This window comes from Canis lupus, chromosome 12, assembly GCF_048164855.1.
Source record: "Canis lupus baileyi chromosome 12, mCanLup2.hap1, whole genome shotgun sequence".
Taxonomy (NCBI): Eukaryota; Metazoa; Chordata; class Mammalia; order Carnivora; family Canidae; genus Canis; species Canis lupus.
In genome coordinates, this window is record NC_132849.1 from 45,314,879 (window position 1) to 45,338,809 (window position 23,931).

The following is a 23,931-nucleotide window of genomic DNA, read 5'->3' on the forward strand; positions in this document are numbered from 1 at the left end:
ATTTAGAGATGGTTCTCCCTCCATTTAGGCCAGCATGTTGGGGAGCTCTGGGGCAATGACCTTGTGATTCTTGGAAGCTGCTTTTCCAGAAGGGCTACTAGGTACCACCTTCTATCATTCTGAGGTCTTAACCCAGAGTCACAGCCTCAGACTTAATTTGATCTTCACTCTGAAGCCATGTCTTACTTGGAGACTTTTGTGGGTTAGAGACCAGAAATATAAAATGCTTAAATTGGTTTTGTTTTGGTTTATTTTATTCTATTATTATTATATTTTAAGAGTGTGACAAAGAGCAAGCAAGGGACGGGTCAAGGGAGAAGGAAGAGAATCTCAAGCAGACTCTGCTGAGCTCGGAGCCCTTGATGCAAGGCTCTATCTCAGGACCCTGAGATCATGACCTGGACTGAAATCAAGAGTCAGATGCTTAATGGACTGAGCCACCCAGGCACCTGAAACACTTTATTTTGGAAGCCAGCTCACCCCTACCTCACCCCTACCTCTCGTCTTCTTTTTAAATTCCTATGGGACACTGAACAATTCCTCCCTCCTGTCCCTTACAGTAAAAGCTGCTAAAAAAGACAATTTATAGTTTCAACATTCTGCCTGGAAATTCCCTGAGCCAGATTCATAAGCTTAATAGGTAAGTTTTCTACCTTCTAAATTCCTGCTAGGGGCAATTTTGCGGGACTGCTGTCACTGCTCACTGTTTCATTGCCAGAAGCTGCCTTTTCCCGTCCAGTAGGTTCCCCCCTGAAATCTCCAGGCTACACTCCTAGCCTCCCTTTGCAACACAATTGAAAGCCGCTACTACATGTTTTGCAGTTTTGTTATGGCGCTACCTCCTTCCAGGTACAAATTCCTGTATACTATCTATTGGTGTGTAACAAATCACTCCAAACTTTGAGTCTTAAAACAATATTTTTTCTCTCATTTACACATGGGTCAGCTAGGAAGCTCTTCTATTGGTGTCACTAGGGCACACTCATGTGGCTGCACTTAAACTGCGAAGTCAACTGGGCTAGAATATCCAAAATGGCGGCCCTCCATGTCTGGCAGTAGGTGAAGATGGTCTCTGTTTCCTCCACTTGGCCTCTTCACATGCTAGACAGGCTTCCTTACAAGGTGGTCACAGGCAATGTTCCAAGAGAGCAAGTCCTACTGTGCAAGTATTTCTCAAGCTTCTGCTGTGTATGTGTGCCATTTGTCCCATTGGACAGTGCAAGTTACAAGGCCAAGTCAGAGTTGACGTGGGAGGGGAACACACAAGGACACATATATCATAAGGCATGACGCACTGGGGACTATGGCTGTTATAGTCAGGCACACCATGCCTCTAGACCGAATGGGTCTTCTTCTTTGGGATCCCCTGGCCCTTTGTTTGTTTGTTTGTTTTTTAAGATTTTATTTATTTATTCATGAGAGACACAGAGAGAGGCAGAGACAGAGGCAGAAGGAGAAGCAGGCTCCATGCAGGAGCCTGATGCAGGACTCGATTCCAGAACCCCAGGATCACGTCCTGAGCCAAAGGCAGATGCTCAACAAATGAGCCACCCAGGTGTCCCTCCCCTGGCTCTTTAAACCTCTATTAAAATTCACTTAACTTAGTCTGTCTTTAAAATTGTCATTTCTGTATAACTCACTTGCTATCTGTAAGCTTTTCTTTTTTTTACAGGGAAAATAACTTTTCAGGACTTCTGGCTTCTTGCTGCCATGGCTTTGGGGATCTTGAGCACACCGGAGCACACAGTCTTGCTCGAGGGCTGGCACTTGCCCACTGTGACCATGTCGCCAATATGGATGTCCCTGAAGCAGGGGGGCAGGTGTGTGAATATGTTCTTGTGGTGTTTCTTGAAGTAGTTGTATGTTAGGATGCAGTGGAGGTAGTTGCCACAGAGGAAAATGGTCCTCTGTCTTCGTCACCTGCCACACCAGACAGAATTTGCCTTCAGATGGAGATATTACCAGTAAAGGGGCATCTCTGGTCAGTACAGGTGTCCTCAGTGGCCTCCGTGGGCATCTTAAAGCCCAGACCGATGTTTCTGTGGTATCACAGGAGCCTCTCTTTGCCAGTTTCTCTAAGCAGGACCATCTTCTTATTTTGAACGATGGTGAGCTACTTTTGGTAGGCATGCGCAGTCTGAATATCTGCCATTTCTTGGCCTCTTGAGGAAAGGTCTGTAAGCTTCTTTAAGAAGAAATGTCCAGGTCTGTTTTCTATTCCACCTTCTATTTCATAGCTTAGCACAGAGTCAGTGTTCATGAAATATTAGCTGTTAGTGAGAAAGTCCTAGAAGCGCAGCCCAGGGCATGGTAGTTCGTGTGGGGTTGGCATGTCATTCCTCCTTGATGTTTCTCACCCAACACCAGAGTACTGCACAGATTCTCCATCTCCTCAGATTTCTAAAGGGCCATGAAAGGATGTTGACTGGTGGGAATGTGGTTTAAGCTATGTGAGCCTACATGTAGAATATGGTCTCCTCCGTCGTCAGCACACTCAGCACTTGTATCCCAGCCAGCTGCAGACCCTCTGAGGCCCAACCCAAGCCCAAGGCCTACCTCTCATCTCTGTGGCCACAGCCTTCATTGCGTGTTCTGATCATGAGTCTTGGGTTTTGAGGAACTTGAAATCTAGTTGAGGAAGCAGAATGGGCACATATGAAACAACCCAAACTACTTACTAATCAATAGGTCAACAAAAGGCAAAAACCAGTACACTAACCCTGGGCCTGGTGGTATAAGGGATACAACACAAATATAGTGAGTCAGAATGCAATGAGGCGAATTCTAAGAAAGCCATCTCCTTGGAGAAGGTGAAGCGTGAGTTGGATCTAGAAACAGAGTATGGACGGATATTGGTGCAGACAATAGAGGATGATCGAGGGGTCTTAGTGGAGTGTGATGTCATGGAGTCAAATGAATGAGGTAGGAAACTGACACCTGATGTGCGGCAGAGAGTAAGCAGATCTGGAATTGGGAACCAAAAAATGTTGGGGAAAAATCAGTGGAGTGACGGATATGCCTTTAAAAGCCTCAGCAGGGCACTTGGTGGCTCAGCGGTTGAGCGCCTGCCTTCGGCTCAGTGCATGATCCTGGAGACCTGGGATCGAGTCCCGCGTCAGGCTCCCTGCATGGAGCCTGCTTCTCCCTCTGCCTGTGTCTCTGCCTCTCTCTCTCTCTCTGTGTCTCTCATGAATAAATAAATAAAATCTTAAAAAAAAAAAAAGCCTCAGCAAATCAAGCTGTACCCAGGGGGTTATCTGGGTACCTGAGATTGCCTCTGTGGGTGAAGTCTGTTTCTGGAGTTCTCCTCACCCTACAGTGAAGTTGTTTTGCATTTCGGGGCAATCAAAAGAGCTAGTACTGCATACATAAGGGAGGAATAGAGGAGGTGGGAAGCTACCCTGCCCCAAGGGGAGCTCAGAGCTCTGGGTAGCAGCACTGGGAAGCTGCCATCTTGGAGATTTGGCTTTCCCTGTGTTCCACGCGGTTTGCTGTACCTGTCACGACACCTCCAGTTCCAATGGTGACTTTTTTTTGCCTTTCTGCAATTTGGCCTCCTTGCTCCTGCATCTTTGCAAAAGATGGAAACATTGCAATGAGAGAAAAAGGAGGAACTTTCCCAGGCACACAGTGGTTCTAACCCATACTGGAAGGAAGCACCCTTAATATGACATAAAATGAAGCCACTGAGGCCCCTGAGTAGGCCTAGAGAAACATTCAACAGTGGGGATCCAGGCCCTAGAAGAATTCACTGTGGGGAACAAGAAGAGGTGGAAGGCTGCCCCAGGCTGAGCTCTGAAATGCTGGGATGAGGAACATAAATGTGCTGAGGCATGGAGCAGAAGAAGCTAACCGCAAGACGAGGAAACTAGTGAGTGTGGAGAAGCAAAAAAAAAAAAAAAAAAAGAACAGGTCAGCACTGGTGACAAGAAAGCACTTTCTTGTTCTGGGGCTTGCAGGGCTCATGTGTCCTTTCTAGTTCTAGAGAGAGGCACAGAAGTCCTAGAAGAGGACTGGGCAGGCATAGCTCTTTTCTCTTTCTTCCCTCACATGGTAACAGGGAAACGTGAAAAACTTATATTCCAATGTCCAAGGCTGTGTGGCGACATTCTGGAATGGAAAGCAGCTCAGCGCCCCTGCCCCTGTCAGCCATTCTGGAACAGCCCAGGATGCATGCAGGCACATGTGGGTACTAGGGAGCTGGCAGGGTTACCTTCCTCCTTCCACCAAGCTCATCCACAAATGCCCTTTGCCCTCTTTCTACAATCAGAACCTCTTCAAATAATTAACTTTAACAAGTGAAGAAGCTCAGTGGTTCTCCACTTTGGCTACACGTTGTATCACTTGCAGCCACTTTAAAAAATTCAGTTCATCTAGGGTTGGCCTGAGATGTAGGGATTTTTTTTTTTTTAAAGCATACCAGATTGGTATGATTGGTATGAAGCCAGATTGAGAACAGCTGGATTTACTAATCTTGAGCCACTTTAGAAAGTTTAGTTAACATAGAATTTGTTGATCTTTCAAGGTGTCTGAAAACACCACATAAATAATTAGCCTTTGGTAAACCAGCAAGACCTAGGAGATACCTTCTCTTAGATGTTGTGACTTCTGGGTTGCCTTCCTGGGGGAATTTTTAAATCAATTTTATTTATTTATGAGAGAGAGAGGGAGGGGGGTGGGGAGGAGTGGAGAGAGAGGGACAAGCAGACTCCATGCTGAGTGTGGAGCCCAACGCAGGGCTTGACCTCAGGACCCTGAGACCATGACCTGAACCAAAACCAAGGGTAGGATGCTTAAATGACTGAGCCACCCAGGCAACCCTCCTGGGGGGAGTTCTTAAGGATCCTTTGTGTGCCATTTAGGCTCTGGCCTCCTGAGCTTTCCACATTATGGCAGAATGAGAGCTCTTCCTGTGACCATCAGCACACAGCACAGCAAATACCCTGGTGGCTCAGTGTGGCTGAGTGGTTCGGTCCAGTACCATCTTCAGCATGACACCCGAGGACAGTTTTGTTGAAGAGCACAATTGCTATCCATAATGTAAATCTCAGAGAGTTTCATCGTAAGGTTTTCCATGTACTTTGTCTCAGACCTCACAAGACGTTATGGGGGGTGAGACAGGGTACCCTTGTCTCAGCACTGCCTCTCCTCCTGGCCATGCCCCATCCTCATCTAGCCTTCCAATCGTCTTCTGGGCCATCTTCACTTCACATTTGGACAAGACTGAGAACCGGTGATTCAGCCTCTGTGGGGGGAAGGATTTCCACATTGCTACCCACCGTGCAAAATAGCAGTTCCTATTTATCTCTTCCAAATTTGCCTCCTTCAGCCACCAGCAGCCACCCCTGACTGCTGGTATATAAGATTTGGTGGCCGCATGCATGCCAGCTCTGTACACCTTTGGCATATGACACTTAAGCCCTCGTCTTCCTCTGAAGGCCAGTGTTTGGTTTTTGTTTGTCATCATGTAAAGAACACTCTTCCTGCTTGTCATTTTAATTACTCACTATTGAACTCTTTCCAGTCCTGTTACATCCTCTGTACGTGCCAGGGAACAGAATGACACACATGATGGTGTCAGTTTACTCTAATTTGGTATAAGAATGGGATTGTGATATTTTGTTTCCAGTTTTCTTATCTGCACATTATTAGGGATTTTTGGTGGGGAGGTGAAGGGCAGGGCAGTGGATTCATAACTTCAAGAAATGTTTTTCAGGTTCATTACCTTATTTTCCGTGAGCTGTTATTATCGTTGCCTGCACTGACGCTCAGCTGGCAGGTGTCTGCCCTCCCACGCAGCGTGCTAACATCCTTCTTTTCACTGCTGTCAGCTCACTACCTGGCCAAACTTGGTGTCACCAACGACCTTGGCGATTCCACTGCATGCCTCTTCCCTGGATCATTTATCACCATGAAAATTAAGACTTGGATGTTCAGACTGCAGAATGCAAATGGGATGGGTTCTAGTATAGACTTTCGAAAAAGATTTTTTTTCTTGTTTTCCAAAAAGTGCATATTAACGTAAGACCATTGGAAAATGTAAATGAATACAAAGAAAATTAAAAGCAGTCCTCATCCTACCCTCCCTACCCCCCAGAGGCAATCTCTGCTAATATTTTGGTTTCTATTCTTCCAGTTTTTTCTTCAGGAAGCACAACACACACACACACACACACACACACACCTCTGTAAAACTCTTTCTCCCTATCTTTTTTTAACACAAACACCAAGAAACAAAACATCATGAATAATTGGCAATAATTGTCATTTACCAAAGCTCTCCCAGCTTTCCTCCCACGGGGTAACTATTTTCTCCAAGTCTGGGTTTATGATTCCCTTGCTTTATAAACGTGATTTTATAAATTGTGTTTACTTGATTTTAAGCTTTATAAAAAATGGTATCATGCTCTAATCATGTCCCTTGCTGTTTTCACTCAAACAACACATTGGCTCATTTTGTCCACGCTGTGTCGTGTAGATGAAGTTCCTTCGTTGAGACTCCTATGCAGTATTTCTGTCGTAGAGATACACATGATTTAGGTGATCGCTCTTCTCTTGCTGGCCACTTGGGTTGTTCTCAGTATTTTGTTATTAAAAGCAGTGCTTGTGCATGCCTTTTGGTACATGTGTCAAGAGTGTCTTTGGGGTGAAATCTTTGGCTATAAAGTATGTTTCCAACTGATCAGCTGCCTGTCCAACATTTGGCATCGTCAGACTTTAACACGTTTGCCTTTCTCGTAGGTTTATAACATTGTAGTTTTAATTTGCATTTTCCTGAATACTAATGAACTTGAGGATCTTTTCGTGCATTTACTTGCCATATGTGTTTACCTTCCTATAAAATGTCTGCTTATATTTTTGAATCCTTTCCTCTTGGACTTATTTATCTCTCACAAATATTTTTAAGCAAAATTTGAATTATACTACACATACCATTTTACACTTTTCCATGACATGAAATAATCTTTTACACTGTTATTTTCATGGCAGTGGCATCTTCTATTTCATGGATATCTTGTAATTTAATTGAAGACTTTTACCGGGTATTTTTTAATTTTAGTTTTTAGAAATAACTCTGGTAAGATATACTAATGCATAAATTTAAATATACATTACTAAATGTTTTTGTATAAGAAGCTGCAAGAATTTGGATTTCTGGGTCAAAGAATATCAACATTAAAAAAACCTGATATTTCTATATCACTTTCCAGAACGGTTCTATAATTTATATTTCTTCAAAAAACCCTTGGGGTGCCTGGGTGACTCAGTCGGTTAAGAGTCTGCCTTTGGCTCAGGTCATGATCTCAGGGTCCTGGGATTGAGCCCCGCATCAGGCTCCCTGCTCAGTGGGGAGTCTGCTTTTCCCTCTCCCTCTGCCTGCCACTCCCCCCGCTTTTGCTCTCTCTCTCTGTCAAATAAATAAGTAAAATCTGAAAAAAAAAAAAAAACAACCCCAAAGCCTCTTTACCATTGGATATTAAATATCAAATAGTTTGCTAATTTAATCTGTAAATATTAGCAATAAAGATAACATTTAAAAATGTTTATTTGCCACTGTGTTTTGTCTTTTTCTGGTATTCTTTTTTTCTCAGCTTATAGTTTGCATTCAAATGAAGGTATATCTAAGCACCATATACAAAATTACCTGGCTTACTTCTTTCTCCCTCTTCACATGGTTATATTATTCATTTGACACACAAATGAGTTCATTTATTTCTGTTTGCATCTAGTTACAGATTTTTCATCGTTTCTTATGCTTTTTGATTTAATTTTATTATTTTTTAAAGTTTTATTTAAGTAATTTCTACATTCAGCATGGGACTCAAGCTCATGACCCTGAGATCAAGAGTCACATGCTCCCCTGACTGAGCCAGCCAGGTACCCCTGAATTTTGTGTTTGAATGTATGCAACATTAACATGTTTCCAGAAGCCAAAACTACCTCAAAATTGTCCCTTCCTCTCTTATCCTTTCTACCTGTTCCTCACCTAATTCCTAACAGGCAAACAATTTCATTGTTTTCCGGCTTATTGTTCTTGTGATGATCTTTTAATAAAGGAAGCAAGTCCAGTTTATTTTCTTGTCTTTATTATACAAAAGGTGACATACTATACATTTGTTTTTGTACTTTGTTTTTAAAACTTAATAATATATCTTGGAAATTACAATGAATCAGTTATAAAGATTCCTCATTCATTTTTCTTGCTTCCTAGGTGTCAGTTGTAAGTTTATTCAACCAGTCTTCCTGTTTGGGCATTTAGGTAGCATCCAATATCCTGCAAATACAAATAATGATACAATGAAGAAGTATACATATGTAGTGTATGTATTATTTCTGGAGATTTCTTTAGGGCAAGTTCCTAGAAGCTGGAGTGCTGCGTTGAAAGGTAAATGCACAGGGGCACCTGGGTGGTGCAGTTGGTCAAGCATCCAAATCTTGGTTTGGCTCAGGTCGGGATCTCAAGAGACTGAGCCTCGTGTCTGGTCCCACATTTGGCTCCGCACTCAGCACAGAGTCTACTTAAGACTCTCTCTCCCTCTCCCTCTACCCTTCCTCCCCCCTCACTGTTCTCTCTTTCATAAATAAATAAATCTTAGGTAAGTGCACAAACCACTCATTAGATATTGGCAAATGCCCCTCCAGAGGGGTTTTACTATTTCCCATTCCTTCTAGTAATATTTGTTTCCCCATACCCTCACCAACAGAGTGAGGCTGTGCATGGCTGGACAGTCCTCCCAACACCATAATAAAAAGTCCTTCTTGGGGGTATCTGGCTGGCTCAGTCAGTGAAGCCTCTGCCTTTGGTTCAGGTCATGATCCCGGGGTCTTGGGATCGAGCCCCGTGTCGAGTTCCCTGCTCAGCGAGGGTCTGCTTCTCCCTCTCCCTCTGCTTCCCCCACCTCATGCTCTCTGTCGCAAATAAATAAATACAATATTTTTTTAAAAAGTCCTTTGTCTCAGCCATTTGACTGCTTCTCATATACTAGAACTCACATGTAGTTGGACTGATTTCAGTACCTACTATTTGATCACACTGGTCTGTCTATTCATGTGCCAGAACCACTTTGTTCCCAGCCAAGAGCTCCATGGTAAGTTTTGATACTGATTAGAGCCAATCTTTTCTCATATCTCTTTTCAGTGTTCTACTAGCTGTTCCTCGGTGTTTATTTTTCCACAAGAACTTTGGTTTCAATTTGTCTAGCTTCAGAAAACAAGAAAAAAAATTTGTTTCTATTTTGGGGGGAATTCTTTTAAATTTATAAATTAGCATAAGGAAAATTGTCACCTTAATGATGTTGAACTATTTTAACCAAAACCAAGGGATGTCTCCTTCAAGTATACTTTTGTGTCTTTCAGGATTGTTCTTTAGTTTTCTTTTTTCAAAGAACCAGATTTATTGAGACATAATTCAGATGTCTTTCATCTATTTAAAGTGTACCATTCACTGATTTTGGTATGATCACAGACTCGTGAATCCATCACCACAGTCATTTTAGAACATTTTCATCAACTCAAAAAGTAATCCTATGCCTGAAAAGTTCTTTCCCAATCCCTCCAACCCCTCCAGCCAACTTGCCAACCACCAACCTACTTTCTCTCTCTTGTCGATTTGTCTATTCTGTATATTCCATATACATAGAATTATATAGTATTTGGTCTTCTGTGACTGGCTTCTTTCACTTGGCACATCTTCTAGATTCTTCCATGTTCTAACATATGCTCCATTCTACTTTATTTTTGGAGGGGAGAGAGAAAGAGTGCACATGTGCATGTGCAGGGAGGGGTGGGTGGGAGAGGTAGAGGGGGAGAAAGAGAAAGAGAGTCCTAAGTAGGCTCCACACCCAGCACAGACCCCAAGATGGGGCTCGATCTCACAAGCCTGAGATCACGGGCAGCCCAGGTGGCTCGGCGGTTTAGCGCCGACTTCAGCCCAGGCCCTGATCCTGGAGACCCGGGATCGAGTCCCATGTCGGACTCCCTGCATGGAGCCTGCTTCTCCCTCTGCCTGTGTCTCTGCCTCTCTCTCTCTCTCTCCTCTCTGTCTTTCTCATGAATAAATAAAAATAAAATCTTAAAAAAAAACAAAAAACAAGCCTGAGATCACAACTGAAGCTGAAATCAAGAGCTGGATGCTTTACTGACTGAGCCACCCAGGCATCCATGCTCTGTTCTTTTTTATTGCTAAATACTATTCCATTGTATGGATGGATGTACCACATTTTGTTTACCCATTCATCAGGTGATGGAGTTTGGGGTTGTTTTCACTTTTTGGCTGTTGTGAACAAGACTGTGAACATTTTTGTATAGGTTGCTGGGTAGGCATATATTTTCAAGTCTCCTACAGTATATCCCTAGAAGTAGGATTGCTAGGGCATATGATAACATTACGTTTAACCTTCTGAGGGCTGCCACGCTGTTTTTGGAAACAGTTACACCTTTTTACATTCCCACCAGCTATGTATCAAGGTTCCAGTTTCTTCACATCCTCACCCGCACTTGCTATTGTCTGTGATTTTGATGTGAGCAATCCTAGGAGGGGTGAAGTGATATCTTCTATTTTTTACTTACATTCCACTAAGGGCTAATTATACTGAACATCTTTACATGTGCTTACCAGTCAGATAGCTATCTCTTCTTGGAAGAAATGTCTGTTCAAATCCTTTTCCTATTTTTCAACGGAGTTATTTGTGTTATAATAGTGTTGCTAGTATATATTTCTGATATAAGTCCCTTAGCATATATATTATTTGGAAATAGTTATTCCCATCCTGTAGGCTGTCTTTGTACTTTTTAATGGTGTCCTTTGATGCACAAAAGTATTTAATTTTGATAAAGTCAAATTTATCTACCTTTTCTTTTGTCATTTGTGCTTGTGGTGTGTATCTAAGGAGGTTTTGCCAAGGTAACAAGGACTTACACCTATGTTTTCTTCTGAGAGTTTTGCCTAATCATACCGAATGTGACTATTTTTGAAGATAGGGTCTTGAAAGAGATAATTAAATTAAAATGATGTCCTTAGGGGGCATCTGGCTGGCTCAGTTAGAGAAGCATGTGACTCTTAATCTCAGGTTTGTGAGTTTGAGTCCCACATTGGGTGTAGAGATTACTGATAAGTAAGTAAATAAATAATTTAAGAAATATGGTCATTAGGGTGGGCTCTACTTTACTATGACTGGTGGTATCCTTAGTTCAGACACTCACACTGCAGAGTGGCTGCCTATTTTTTTTAAAGATTATTATTTATTTATTTTAGAGAGATCGAAAAGAGAGAGAGAGAGAGAGAGAGAGAAGGGGCTGAGCAGAGAGCCTGATGCAGGGCTTGATCAGGGCCTGAGCCAAAACCAAGAGTCAGACACTTAACCTACTGAGCCACCCAGGCACCCCTGGCTGCCTATTTTTTAAAATCCATTTTATTTGCGATATAGTCACAGTCACTTCTTTGTGTATATATATATAATATATATATATATTATATATATATTATATATATATATATAGAGAGAGAGGCTTTTGTGCTTCAATAGCAGAGTTGAATATTAGACCTGCAAACCCCAAACATTTGCTATCTGATGCTTTAGAAAAAATGTGCTGAACCCTGCTTTAGGAAATACTTCGGATGGGCTTATGTGCATATTATTCTTTGAGTTCTTGGATTTTAAAAAGAGGATTTTTTTTCCTATAGAGTTTAATGCCTGAAAAGCAGCATGGATGGGTGGGTACAAAATCCTTAGCTTGCATCTTCTTTGCTCAAGTTTTTCAAAAATGCTGCATCACTATTGCCTTGCTTTGCTCTTGAGAAGTCTGATGCCAGATATTTTCTTTCCCAGATTCCATAACAAACTATTTAGTTTGAAAAGTAATGGCTTAAAGTGAGAACTATTTTGGATATAATTTCACAATCTTTAGGGTCAGGAATTTGGGTGGGGTTTGGCTGGATTATTCTTCTGTTCTACATAGCTTTGACTGGGGTCACTGTGTGGTACCCCAGCTGATGGCTGATCTGATATAGAGCATTCATGATGACTTCACTCACATCAGCTAGAGTCAGCTAGTCTCTCTCCCTCTCTATGCTATCTCAGAGTCTCTCCACAGGGAGTTAGATTTTTAAAAAAGATTTATTTATTTTAGAGAGAGAGAGAGACAGCAGGAGTGGGAGGGGGAGAGGAAGAAGGAGAGAGAATCTCTTCATGCTGGAGTCCAAGAAGACTCCCCCTCTGAGCACAGAGCTGGAACAAGGCTCCATCCCAGGACCCTGAGATCATAACCTGAGCCGAAACCAAGAGTCAGATGCTTAACCAACTGTGCCACCCAGGTGCCCAGGGGAGTTAGATATTTCATATTGTGCCTCAGGGCTTCAAGAGCAAGTGTGCTCAAAGACCCAGTGGATTCTTCAAGACTTCTTATGAAGTCTTAGAAGTCCTGTATACTGGGGATCCCTGGGTGGCTCAGCAGTTTAGCGCCTGCCTTTGGCCCAGAGCGAGATCCTGGAGTCCCAGGATTGAGTCCCACGTTCGGCTCCCTGCATGGAGCCTGCTTCTTTCTCCTTCTGCCTCTCTCTCTCTCTCTCTCTGTCTCTCATGAATAAATAAATAAAATCTTAAAAAAAAAAAAAAGTCCTGTATACATCACACATTCTGCTGGTCAAGCAATTCTCTTGGGCCAGCCTGGATCAAAAGAAGGGACACAGAATCTGCAGACATCTTTAATGTACTGCAGCCTTAGTACATTAAGTAATTTGAACTTTTTGCATGGTGGCTTTGAAAACTATTATTTTTGTCTAATAGTTTTAAGAGGCTAGCTCTTAGAATCGATCACTCTGATGGTTTCCCCCAAGTACAAGGGGGCTCTCTCATTATGTAGGTTTACATTTTCTTATTTCAAGAAAATTTCATTATTTGTCCCATTATTTGGCATTCCAAACAGAGAGAGAAATAAGCACAAAGGTCTGCAGGCAAGGGAAAGGAGGAACATTCCAGGAGTTTGGATGGGATTTGTGTAGGAAGTGACAGAGAGGAAGTGGGGAGATAGACAAAGGATAGATGAATGGATGGTTTTGCGTGCCATGCTGAGCAGTAACATATGCAGGCAGCATATTCTGGGAAGTGTTTTCTGACATGCAGTATAGAATATGGAATGAAAGGAACGAGACCACAGGAGAGGGACAGGATCAAAGCTATTACGTTAGTCTAGGTGAGAGGCTTAGCCATGAGGGACAGATTCTAGAGTTCTTAATGAGGAGAATCAACACGATTGTTGAGTGTGGTGGGGACGGGAAGGGAGGAATCCAGGATGACTCTCAGGTTTCTGAACTGGGCAACTGAGTGGACAGTAATGCAGAACAGTTTTAGACACATAGGGCTTGGGGTGGCTGGAGGACATCTAGGGGAAGAGGTCCAGAAGGTGTTTGTCTGTGGAACTCAGATGAGTGGTCTGAGCCAGTAATGCATTTGAGAGTTGCTGGTATATGTGATGGATGAAGACAGGGAGGGGGTGGAATGGCTTCAGGAGATTGTGTAGGGTGAACCGAACACTGAGAACAGAACTTGGGAGACTCAGGAGTGGTCAGCAGGGTGAGGAGGTGAGTCATGTCATGAAGGCCAAGGGAGTTTCCAAAAGAGTGGAGTGCTTTGTGTTGCCAGGTGCCACCAAGAGCCCAGTGATATGAGGACTCAGATACAGCCTGTGACATTTGGGATTCAGCAAGCCCTTAACGATGGATTGGTGCAGGGATGTGGTGGGGACAGAAGTTACATTGCGTGGGTTGACGAGGGAGAAGCTGCTGAGTTGGCAGAGATGAGTGCAAACTACTTTCAAGACATTTGTGAAGGGAAATAGAGAAAGGGAGCAAGCAGTAACTAGAACACAATGCAGAGGGACCGAGGGGTTTCTTGTTCTGAGGACAGGAAAAGCCTGACTATGGCAGATGGTGATGGAAAAGGTAAGAGGGTTTGATAATTTTGAGAGCTTGAGGTGGGGCGGGGGGCACGATCGAAATATGTCTGAAAGGAGTTTTCTGAGGATGTGGGAGGTAATGAGGTATGTATGATGCTCATAGAAGTGAACTTAATTCCCAGAATGGCTTATTATAGTCCAGCTCTGGTACTGAAATTACCTTGGTTTCAATCAATACGGCAAATATAGCAAACAATATCGACATATTTATTTTACATCATTTACACATCTTTTCTCCAAAGGGTAGGATCAATGTTTTACCCTTTCAAAGCCTCCCACATAGTTGGTGCTCAGTAAGTGGTAAATGAATAAACAAGATGTCTCTTGCCTGTATTCTGAGTATCTCAGCATATTCAGAACACAGTCAAGACCCTGCACACAAGCGAAAAAGCTTGAAAAAGCTTGCATGCTTAGAAGCATCCAAGAGTCCTAAAATCCATGTGTCAAAGTTGATGTCCTTTCCTTGAGGAACCTGTTTACCCTCACTTATTTCCTTCACCCTGGGAGTTTAAAAATAGGAAAATGAGAGGAGGAGGAAGAGGATGTTCTAAAGGCAGTCAGGCAGGCAGACAGCAGCAGGAGGTGGCACGATCTGCCTTACCATAAGGTGCCAAAAAGCAGTGAAAACCCAGGCGCACAGCATCCTGGCTTGGGGGCTCTTTGCTTAGGGACTTAACATCCCGCACTCACAGTGCAATTATCCTTAAAGGACACTGCTGATTTGAGCCGTAAGCAACTGTGAGAAGAACGATCCTCTGAACTATCGAGAAAAAGCTTAGCTGTTCTTATTTCGAATCATCTCCTACATTTCACACACTTTGGAAAGCATTCTGTCAAAAATGAATAATATTAAAACAAAAAAGCTGATGTCGAGATGGTAAATCTGGGTCCGGCTCCGTTCCCTCGCCCAAGCTGTTTACCCAGCCTTGGACGCCCTTTTTTTTTTTTTTTTTTTTCTCCTCGGACGTGTTTCTTTCTCTTCCTTCCAGTTGGGACACAATTGCCACCTATTCCAGGAACCCCCTCCACTTGGTCCAAGCGGAAGTAATCTCTTCCTCCTCTGCCCTGCCATAGCATCTCCTTGTGGGCTTGGCTTTGCCTGGGTCACCAGCCCCGCCTGTTTACACGGCTGCTTTCGTACGAAATTATGCGCACCTCGAACCAGGGGCCGTGACCGCGACGGCGTACCTGCGCAGCACCTGGCAGCGAGCTAAGCGCGGAGCCGGCGCTCACGAAACGCTCGCTGGGTTGAACTTCATTTGGGAAGATCCCTCAGGGCAAGACCTCTCGCCGGAGGCGCGGATGAATGATTCATGGGGTGGTTCTTTGCATTCTTCACCTTCGAGTCACGGCGCGCACAGTGTCCAGCTGCCCCGGCACATACCTGTGGAATCGAAACGCACCTCCGCCGCCAGCGCGCGGGACCAGCCGGAAGGGGGCGGGTTTCACCCCTCCGCGTCCGCCAGTCGCGGGCCCGCTGGGGGGAGGGGAGGGACGGGGGAGCCGGGTCCCGCTCGGCCGCAGGGGGCGGGGCTCGGAGGGAGCTCGGCCCGCTCGCCCGCCCCCTCCTCTGCGAGGCGGAAGCCCCGCCCCCGGCCGCGCGCTCGCACAGGCGGCGCGCGCCCGCCCCCCGCCCCCCGCCCCGCGCCCCGCGCCCCGCGCCCCGCGTCTCCGCGCCCCCGCGCCCTCGCGCCCCCGCGTCTCCGCGCCCCCGCGTCTCCGCGCCCCCGCGCCCCCGCGCCCCCGCGTCTCCGCGCCCCCGCGCCCCGCGCCCCCGCGCCCCAGCGCCCTCGCGCCCTCGCGCCGGGGGCGGGCTTGCTGCGCGTGCCGGGCGGGGAGACGGCGCGAGCCGGGCGCCTGAGAACGTCCGCCGCGGGGGCGGCTCCGGGGCCTGAGCGGGCTCCGCCGCCACCTCGGCCGCCGGGCCCGGGCCGCAGGAGGCGCAGGAGGCTGCGGCCGCCCGAGACCTTCGCGGCGTCCCCAGCTCCGGCCGGGAAGTGAGTGCGGCGGCGGCTCGCGGCGGCCGCGGGCTGCGGGAGGGCGGCGGGGTGGGCTGGAGCCTCGCGCCCGCGAGGAGCGGGAAGGAGCCTCCGGGCGGCGGGGGACGGACGGGGCTCGGGGAGCCGGGGCCGCTGCACCGCGAGCGCAGAGTCCGGGGCCGGCGCGGCTGGGCTCGGAGCCCCGGGCCGGGGAGGGGTCCCCGGGGTCCCGAGCGCACCGTGGCCGCGGGGCGCGGGGCCGGGCTGCGGGCGCCGGGCTGATGCTGCTGCTGGAGGAGGAGGCTGAGTTAGGTGCTGTGAGGGGCGAAGGAGGCAGGTCCTGGCAGAGGGCAGGTGAGGCAGTTAGGCCCTGGCAGAGGGAAGGGACTGTATCTCAGCTCGCCCCCAAGCACTGCTTGCGGAGGCGCCTAACCGTGCTGAACCCGTGCACCGAGGTCACCCTCGAAAAGAAGGTGTCCTGAGAGCAGGCGGGGTGGAGGTAACAGATGCTTGCCGTTGAATTCCTGTGCCAGGCCTTGGGATTAGGAAGACCTTCCAGCGCTCCTGGCCAACGTTTATCGATTAGCTACCTGGGGTAGAGAACCGCGGTCAGCAGCTGGGGCCACGAAATAGTGTAAAACACAGCCGTGATCTGCCGTGTAGGTAGGTGCTGACGATTTGGGAGCGAAGGTGTGTGCATGTGAAATACAAAGTAGCATTGAATTTCGTCTCACACTTTATTCACTTTAGGTCTTTTTTTGGGTCTTTTCCCAGTGTTGGGAAATTGGAGCTATAAATTGCTTGGTTTGGAGATAAAGCAGAAGAGTCAGAGGAGCTTGTGGGGGAAATTTGAGAGACTTCGAAGGCAGTTCTGCCTAACATTTAAAGGGGGGAGAAGGGAAGAAGAAATCTGGAAAGAGAAAAGAAGTTACCTTCCCTCCCTCCTAAAAAAAAAAAAAAAAAAAAAAAAAAAAATTTATTGGAGTTCAGTTCTCCTAAAATTAAGCTCCATGACTATAGCTGCTAAATCCTCAATGACAAGAACAGTGCCTGGCCCACAGCAGTCAGGTAAAAAATATTTATTGCGTGAACCAATGAACCAAGCAAGGCTTTGCTGTGTTTTACACGGAGCAGTATTAAATACTTAGATGTTAAGAATGGCTGATGGGATTCCCGAGATTCTTATTCTTATTCTTATTCTTATTCTTATTCTTATTCTTATTCTTATTTTCTTTTCTTTCTTTTTCTCCTCCTTTTTTCTTTTCCCCTTTCTCTCTTCCTCTTCTTTTTTTTTAATATTTTGGTCACATAAGGTAACCCAGGTTTCTAGGTCTGGGTATTTATTTTTTATTTTTATTTATTTTAATTTTAATGTTTATTTCTTTTTATTTTTTTATTGAAGTTCAGTTTGCCAACATATAGCATAACACCCAGTGCTCATCCCATCAAGTGCCCCCCTCAGTGCCCATCACCTAGTCACCCCATCCCCTCCCACCTCCCCTTCCACTACCCCTTGTTCTTTTCCCAGAGTTAGGTGTCTCTCATGTTCTGTCACCCTCTCTGATATTTCCCACTTGTTTTCTCACCTTTCCCCTTTAATTCCTTTCGCTATTTTTTATATTCCCCAAATGAATGAGACCATATAATGTTTGTCCTTCTCCAACTGACTTACTTCACTCAGCATAATATCCTCCAGCTCCATCCACGTTGAAGCAAATGGTGGGTATTTGTCGGTTTTGATGGCTGAGTAATATTCCAGTTATATATTAGGTCTGGGGATTTAAAGCAGTGGCTGAGGAGTGGTGATTTCTTGTGGCCACCCTGCCACTTTCACATCTTTATTCCACGTTGGCCAGCAGGAGCTTAGTCCTTGGGTCATTCCTTCTAGCCATCCAATTCTGGCCCTCCTCTTTTCTGTCACTTGAGGAAGAAGAGCACTTTTGTCTAGGGAACATTTTTTACACTTTTATCCTGGTTTTTGGATCTAAGAGAATGTGTCCCTGCTCTTCTGTGAGGACTGCAGTTCTACTTATTCTCTGCTGCAGTTGGATTTCTGGGCTCTCCAGCTCCCAGCTGCTGTTTCAGTGCCCGGGGTTGCAGTGCCTGTTGGGTTACTTTGTCTGCCAAACTAAAACTTGACCTTTTATGAGTTCTGTGAGGATTTTTATCATGCATAAGTGGAATTACCTTTGGAGAGGGTTATATAGTTAAAGTTGTGCCGGCGGGGTTTTTGAGCGTCCACTATGCATGGGAGACAAATTTTCTACTTAGAAAATTAGACTTAGAACCAACAGAATGCCAAGTTGCCTTTTATTTTATGGCTTTAATAAAAATCTTCTAGGGCCTTTGCTTGCACGTATAAAAAATAAGGGTAATACCAATCCAAACTTGGTCTTGTGCTGAAAGCCTTGAAGAACTAAGTTCATTTCTTTTTAGTTTTAGGACTGTGCACTTCAGAATGCAACCAGCAGGAGTCCATCAGTTCTTGTTTCAGGGTACCCTAGCCTGTAATTTTGAGTGCCTTAGTCCAGGTCCTCTCACTGATGTGGTATTTTATCAGTATATTTATGTTTCCTTTAAAATCAGTTTTATGGATGTGTAGTTGACATATAATAAAATGCACAAATATCTGTGTACAGTTGGGTGTGTTCTGAAAAATGTATATACTTTGTAACCACTACCCCAATCAGGATATAGATATTTACATCATCCCAGAAAATGCCCTCATGCTGGTTTATAGTCCACCCTCTCTCATTTTATTTACTTCTAGTTACACAAACATCAGGGCTGTGGTGTCTGGTTATGCAGGATGTGTATCACCTGCCTTTCGAGGGTGCCATTCATAGCGGAATCCCTGTAAATGTACCTCCTGGGCTTGTCTCATGCACAGTCTGTGGGGCTCGGTACTGCAGCTCTGTGAAGGGCTCATGAACACACACTTTCTTATAAAATACTCAAAATACAAACAGAATAAACCTTTCTTGGCCCACTCTCTTTTCTACTGAAATTGCAGTTACCAGTTTGTTACTATCCTTCCAAATCTTTTTTTTTTTTTTTTTTTTTAAGATTTTATTTATTCATGAGAGAGAGGGAGAGGCAGAGACACACAGGCAGAGGGAGAAGCAGGCTCCACGCAGGGAGCCTGACGTGGGACTTGATCCTGGGTCTCCAGGATCACACCCCGGGCTGAAGGCAGCACTAAACCGCTAAGCCACCGGGGCTGCCCTATCCTTCCAAATCTTTGCATTGTCTTCTATATATAGGTAATACAGAAAAAAAGCTAATTTCTCTCCACTCTTAAATTACTGACATGATACTGTACATTGTTACTGTTGCTGTTGTTTCCTAACAAAATCCCTGAGATCTTTCTGTGTTGGAACATTGGTATCTACCTGATTTTTCTTGACTAGACTACTACATGAACTCTTATGTGTGTTGTACTGTTGTTTATTTAATCGTCTCCTCATTAAAGGCCATTTAAGCTCTTTGCTGTTTCGGACACTGCTGCAGTGAATGAAAGAAGTAGAATTGCAAAGAGGATGCACATTTTAAATTTTAATTCAGGGGGATTTAACCATGGAACTTGTGGATCTGGTTCATTTTTTTTAAACTACTAGGTAATGTACAATTGTAGACTTAAATCACCTTTTTCATTCTTCATTCACTGAGGGACAGACAGTTGTGTTACTTTGGATACTAAATCTTTTTGGATCTATGTGTTGCAAATGCATCCTGCTAGTCTGAGGCTTGCCTTTCCCCTTGGTTGGCAGTGTCTTTGTTTGTATGCAAGTTTAAAATTTTAATGTTATATTTATGAAAAAATTTCCCTTAAATTAGAAAGAAAAGGTTGTGTATGTCTTTTTTTTTTTTTTTAAGATTTATTTATTTGAGAGAGAGAGAGAGTGAGCACGAGCAGGGGGAAGGGCAAAGGGAGAGGGACAAGCAGGCTCCCTGCTGAGTGGGGAGCCCAATGTTGGGCTCAGTCCCAGAACCCTGAGATCATGACCTGAGCTGAAGTCAGACTGACTGAGCCACCCAGGCACCCCTGTATGTGTCTGGTTTAAGTAAATTTTTTCTACCCCAGGGTGCGAATTATATATTTCTGTATTTTCATCTAAAATTTAAAAAGGGGCCTGACTGGCTTGTCAGAAGAGCATGTAGGGTTGTGATCTGGGGTTGTGAATTCGAGCCTCACATTAGGTGTAGAGATGACTTAAATAAGTAAAACTTAAAAAAACTAAATTAAAAAGTTTTGCTTTCCATGTAGAATTTCTCTGTGGTAGAAGGAAGAGAGCCTTTTTTTCCCTCCAATTTGGATATCTAGTTTTTCTGCTTTTTAAAAATTGTAAAATATACATGGCATACAACTTACCAAGTATACATTTGTGGCATGAGGTACATTCACATGGTTGTGTAACCATTACCATTGTCCATCTCTAGAACTTTTTCATTTTCCCCACCTGAAACTCCGTACCCACCAAACACCTCCCTTCAGCCCCTGGCAACCACCATTCTACTATCCGTATGACTTTGACTACTCCAGAGACCTCAAGTAAGTGGAATAACATAATATTTGTCCTTTTGCCTGGCTTATTTCATGTAGCATAGTGTCTTAGGAGTTCATTTATATTGTAGCATGTATCAGGATTTCCTTCCTTTTTAAGGTGAAATACTCTTCCATTGTATGTACATACACATTTGTTTATTCATTCATCCATCAGTGGACATTTGGATTGTTTCTACCTTTTGGCTGTTGTAAATAATGCTGTTATGAACATGGGTGTTCAAATATTTGTTCAGGTCCCTATTTCAAGCTTTTTTGTGTATATACCCAGAAGTGGAACTGTCTGTGATATTTTAAAAAAATTATATACATAACTGAATATGACCAAAATGGGTAGATGGTAGAGTATATGTCCCTTCTTCTCTGTATATGATTTCTCCTGTTATTAATATTTTGTTTTAGTGTGGTACATGTCTTATAACTGATGAATCAATGTTAATAAGTTATTATTAATTTAAGCTCATTGTATATATTAGGCTTCTCATTGTGTCCTTTGTGTTTTGTGGTTTTGACAAATGCAAAATGTCATGCATCATTAATGTCAGTACATGAATTTCGTGTAATGTCATTGCACTATCATCAGAATAATTTTATTGCTCTAAAAATCCCGAGTTCCATCTATTCATTCCTTCTTACCTCCTCCTGAGCTCCTGATAACTACTGATTATTTTACTGTGTCTATAGTTTTGCCTTTTTTGAGAATATTATGCAGTTAGAAATCATACAGTAAGTATTGTGGTCTTTCAGACTGTTCTCTTTCACATAGCAGTGTGCATGTAAGTTTCTGCTATGTCTTTTCTTATCTCCATAGCTTCTTTCTTTTCTTTCTCTCTCTTTCTCTTTCATTGAAATTCTAGTCAACATACAGCTCAGTGTTGGTTTCAGGAGTATAGTTTAGTGGTTCATCACTTACATACAACACCTAATGTTCCTCATGACAGGTGCCGTTTTTAATACCCATCACCCCTCTTTCCCATCCCCGACCCACCTTTCTCCATTAACCCTCAGTTTGTTCTCTGTGATCAAGAGTATCTCATGATTAAAAAAAAAAAAAAAAAAGTATCTCATGATTTGTTTTCTTTTCTCTCTTTTTTCCCCTTTCAGTATGTTCATCAATTTTGTTTCTTAAATTCCACATGAATGAAATCATATGGTACTTGTCTTTCTCTGACTTATTTTGCTTATTATGTTACACTGTAGCTACATCTGTGTCTTTGCAAACAGCAAGATTTCATTCTTTTTGATGGCTGAGTAGTATTCTATTGTATATATGTACCATATCTTCTTTATCCATTCATCAGTTTTTGGGCATTTGGGCTCTTTCCACAGTTTGGCTATTGTTGATAATGTTGCTATAAACATTGAGGAAACTTATTTCTTTTTATAGTTAAATAACATTCCATTGTATGAAAGTACCAGTTTGTTTATCCATTCACCTATTGAAGGACATCTTGTTTACTTCCAGTTTGGGGCAATTATGAGTAAAATGCCTAAATATTTATGTTCAGGTTTTTGTTTGGACACAGGTTTTCATCTCTTTTCAGTAAATACATAGGAGCATTTTTGCCGGATCTCATGGTAAGAGTATGTTTAGCTTTAAAAGAAACTGCCTAAGTGCCTTCTGAATGTGGCTGTACAATTTTGCATTCCCAATAATTAAAAAAAATTTATATCCTAGCACCCTAAATGTACTTAAAAAATAAGCCTTTGTCAGACTGTTCTCTAAAATTAAACTTCATCTGGAATGAATTCATATTCTAATTGTTGCTTTTGTTGGCTATCTTTCTTAGCATTATATTTCTTTATGTCTTTTGAAGTTTTGATTTATAGACTCATTCGAGTGTGAGTGCTTTTTATTCTGTTTTCCTTATTTCTGTGCTCACCCTTCTCTGTGTGGTGATATTTCAGGTGCTCCCATTGACTTTTTGAACCATAGTCAAGAAATCAGGTATAATAATGATGGGTTGGGGGTCCTACCCTTTGAGATAATTGGGGCTATTTTAGATCCATTCACAGAATATGGGAATGTCTTGGTTCAGTTCCTGGTCACGAGGATGTTTTTATCTTCCCACTTTTCTAGGCCTAGAGCATTATATAAACTGTAGCTCTAGGCAGAGACTGGCAGCAGTATTTTGTAGCTTCCTTTCAGCTCCAGGCCTCATCCTTGGCTTTAAGCAGTGAGTCTGGCTCAGATGTTTCTCCACCTCCTTTACTTTGAGTCACTGTTGCCCTTGAAGAAGGTATGTACCTGCTTCTGGGCTCGGGGTCCAGCAAGCCTGTAGCTTCAGTCCTGCTTATAGTTTTGTGTATCTGTTTAGTTTCTGATCCAAATGGAATTTTACCTTGTTTTTGAGCCTGCTTAAATCATTAACAATTTTTTATTTTTAAATTATCTCTATACCCAACGTGGGGCTGAAACTAAAAACCCTGAGGTCAAGAGTTACATGCACTACTGACCGAGCCAGCCAGGTGCCCCATGTCATTTAAAAATCTATTTAAAAATAGTTTATCTATTGATGTGTATTTGGAATAGAGGGGATGCACTAAAGTGTTTACTTACCAGGCTACTTTGATTAGAAGACCTAATTGACCAGGTGTCTTTCTAATCTTCATACCACTTACTTTGTTTGCATAATTGCAATGCCTAGACTCTCCAATACAAAAGTTGAATAGCAGTGATGATAATGGGCATTTTTATCTTTTTTTCTAAATGAGAATGCTTCAAGTGTTTCACTATTAAATATGATACTTACTGAAGGTTTCTGATAGATTTTTTTTGTCACTTTACAGAAGTTTTCATCTGTTCTTGGTTTGTATTTTCTTTTTTCTTTTTTTAAAAAGATTTATTTATCTATTCATGAGAGACACAGACTGAGAGAGAGAGGGGCAGAGACATAGGCAGAGGGAGAAGCAGGCTCCCCGCAGGGAGCCCGATGTGGGACTCGATATCGATCTCGGATCCTGGGATCACAACCTAAGCCGAAGGCAGACGCTCAACCGCTGAGCCACCCAGGCGTCCCTGTATTTTCTTTTTAAAGTTTTATTTATTAAGTAATCTCTACATCTCATGTGGGGCTTGAACTCACAATCCTGAGATCAAGAGTTATATGCTCCTCTGACTGAGTCAGCCAGGCATCCTGGTTTGTGTTTTTATTGAATGTTAAATTTTATCAGGGTTTTTTTTTTTTGCATTTGTTGAAATTATCATGGTCTTCTCTTTAATATGTTAAGAGTAGGACAGACAACTTTTGGAGTTGTAGATAATTGAGAGAAACATATATTGGTTATGATTTACTTAATGCATTTTTTAAAAAAGATTTTATTTATTCATTCATGAGAGACACAGAGAGAGAGAGAGAGGCAGAGACACAGGCAAAGGAGAAGCAGGCTCCATGCAGGGAGCCCGATACGGGACTCGATCCCCGGTGTCCAGGA

The 23,931-nt window shown here is 43.5% G+C and overlaps 1 protein-coding gene, 1 long non-coding RNA gene and 1 pseudogene across 19 annotated transcripts in view; 1 reads left to right on the forward strand and 2 right to left on the reverse strand.

Moving 5' to 3' along the window:
• Window positions 1-1,685: 1,685 nt before the first annotated feature.
• On the reverse strand, window positions 1,686-2,617 carry LOC140600806 (small ribosomal subunit protein uS17 pseudogene; annotated as a pseudogene).
• A 5,453-nt stretch (window positions 2,618-8,070) lies between these two features.
• On the reverse strand, window positions 8,071-15,533 carry LOC140601624 (uncharacterized). The gene is made up of 2 exons (XR_012004623.1): window positions 15,142-15,533; window positions 8,071-8,275 (listed from the first exon to the last, which is right to left on the reverse strand). It is a non-coding gene; the product is annotated as an uncharacterized lncRNA (long non-coding RNA).
• Window positions 13,922-23,931, forward strand: part of DTNB (dystrobrevin beta) — a 244,948-nt gene continuing 234,938 nt past the window's right edge. For 15 of the 18 annotated variants that reach the window (XM_072770822.1, XM_072770825.1, XM_072770824.1 and 12 more), the window contains exon 1: window positions 15,794-15,950. The gene's annotated coding sequence lies outside the window, so the exon portion shown is untranslated. Of the gene's footprint in view, window positions 13,940-15,793; window positions 15,951-16,516; window positions 16,596-22,718; window positions 22,737-23,931 lie in introns of those variants that run through there. The other 3 variants (XM_072770820.1, XM_072770819.1, XM_072770821.1) reach the window with 3 other exon arrangements.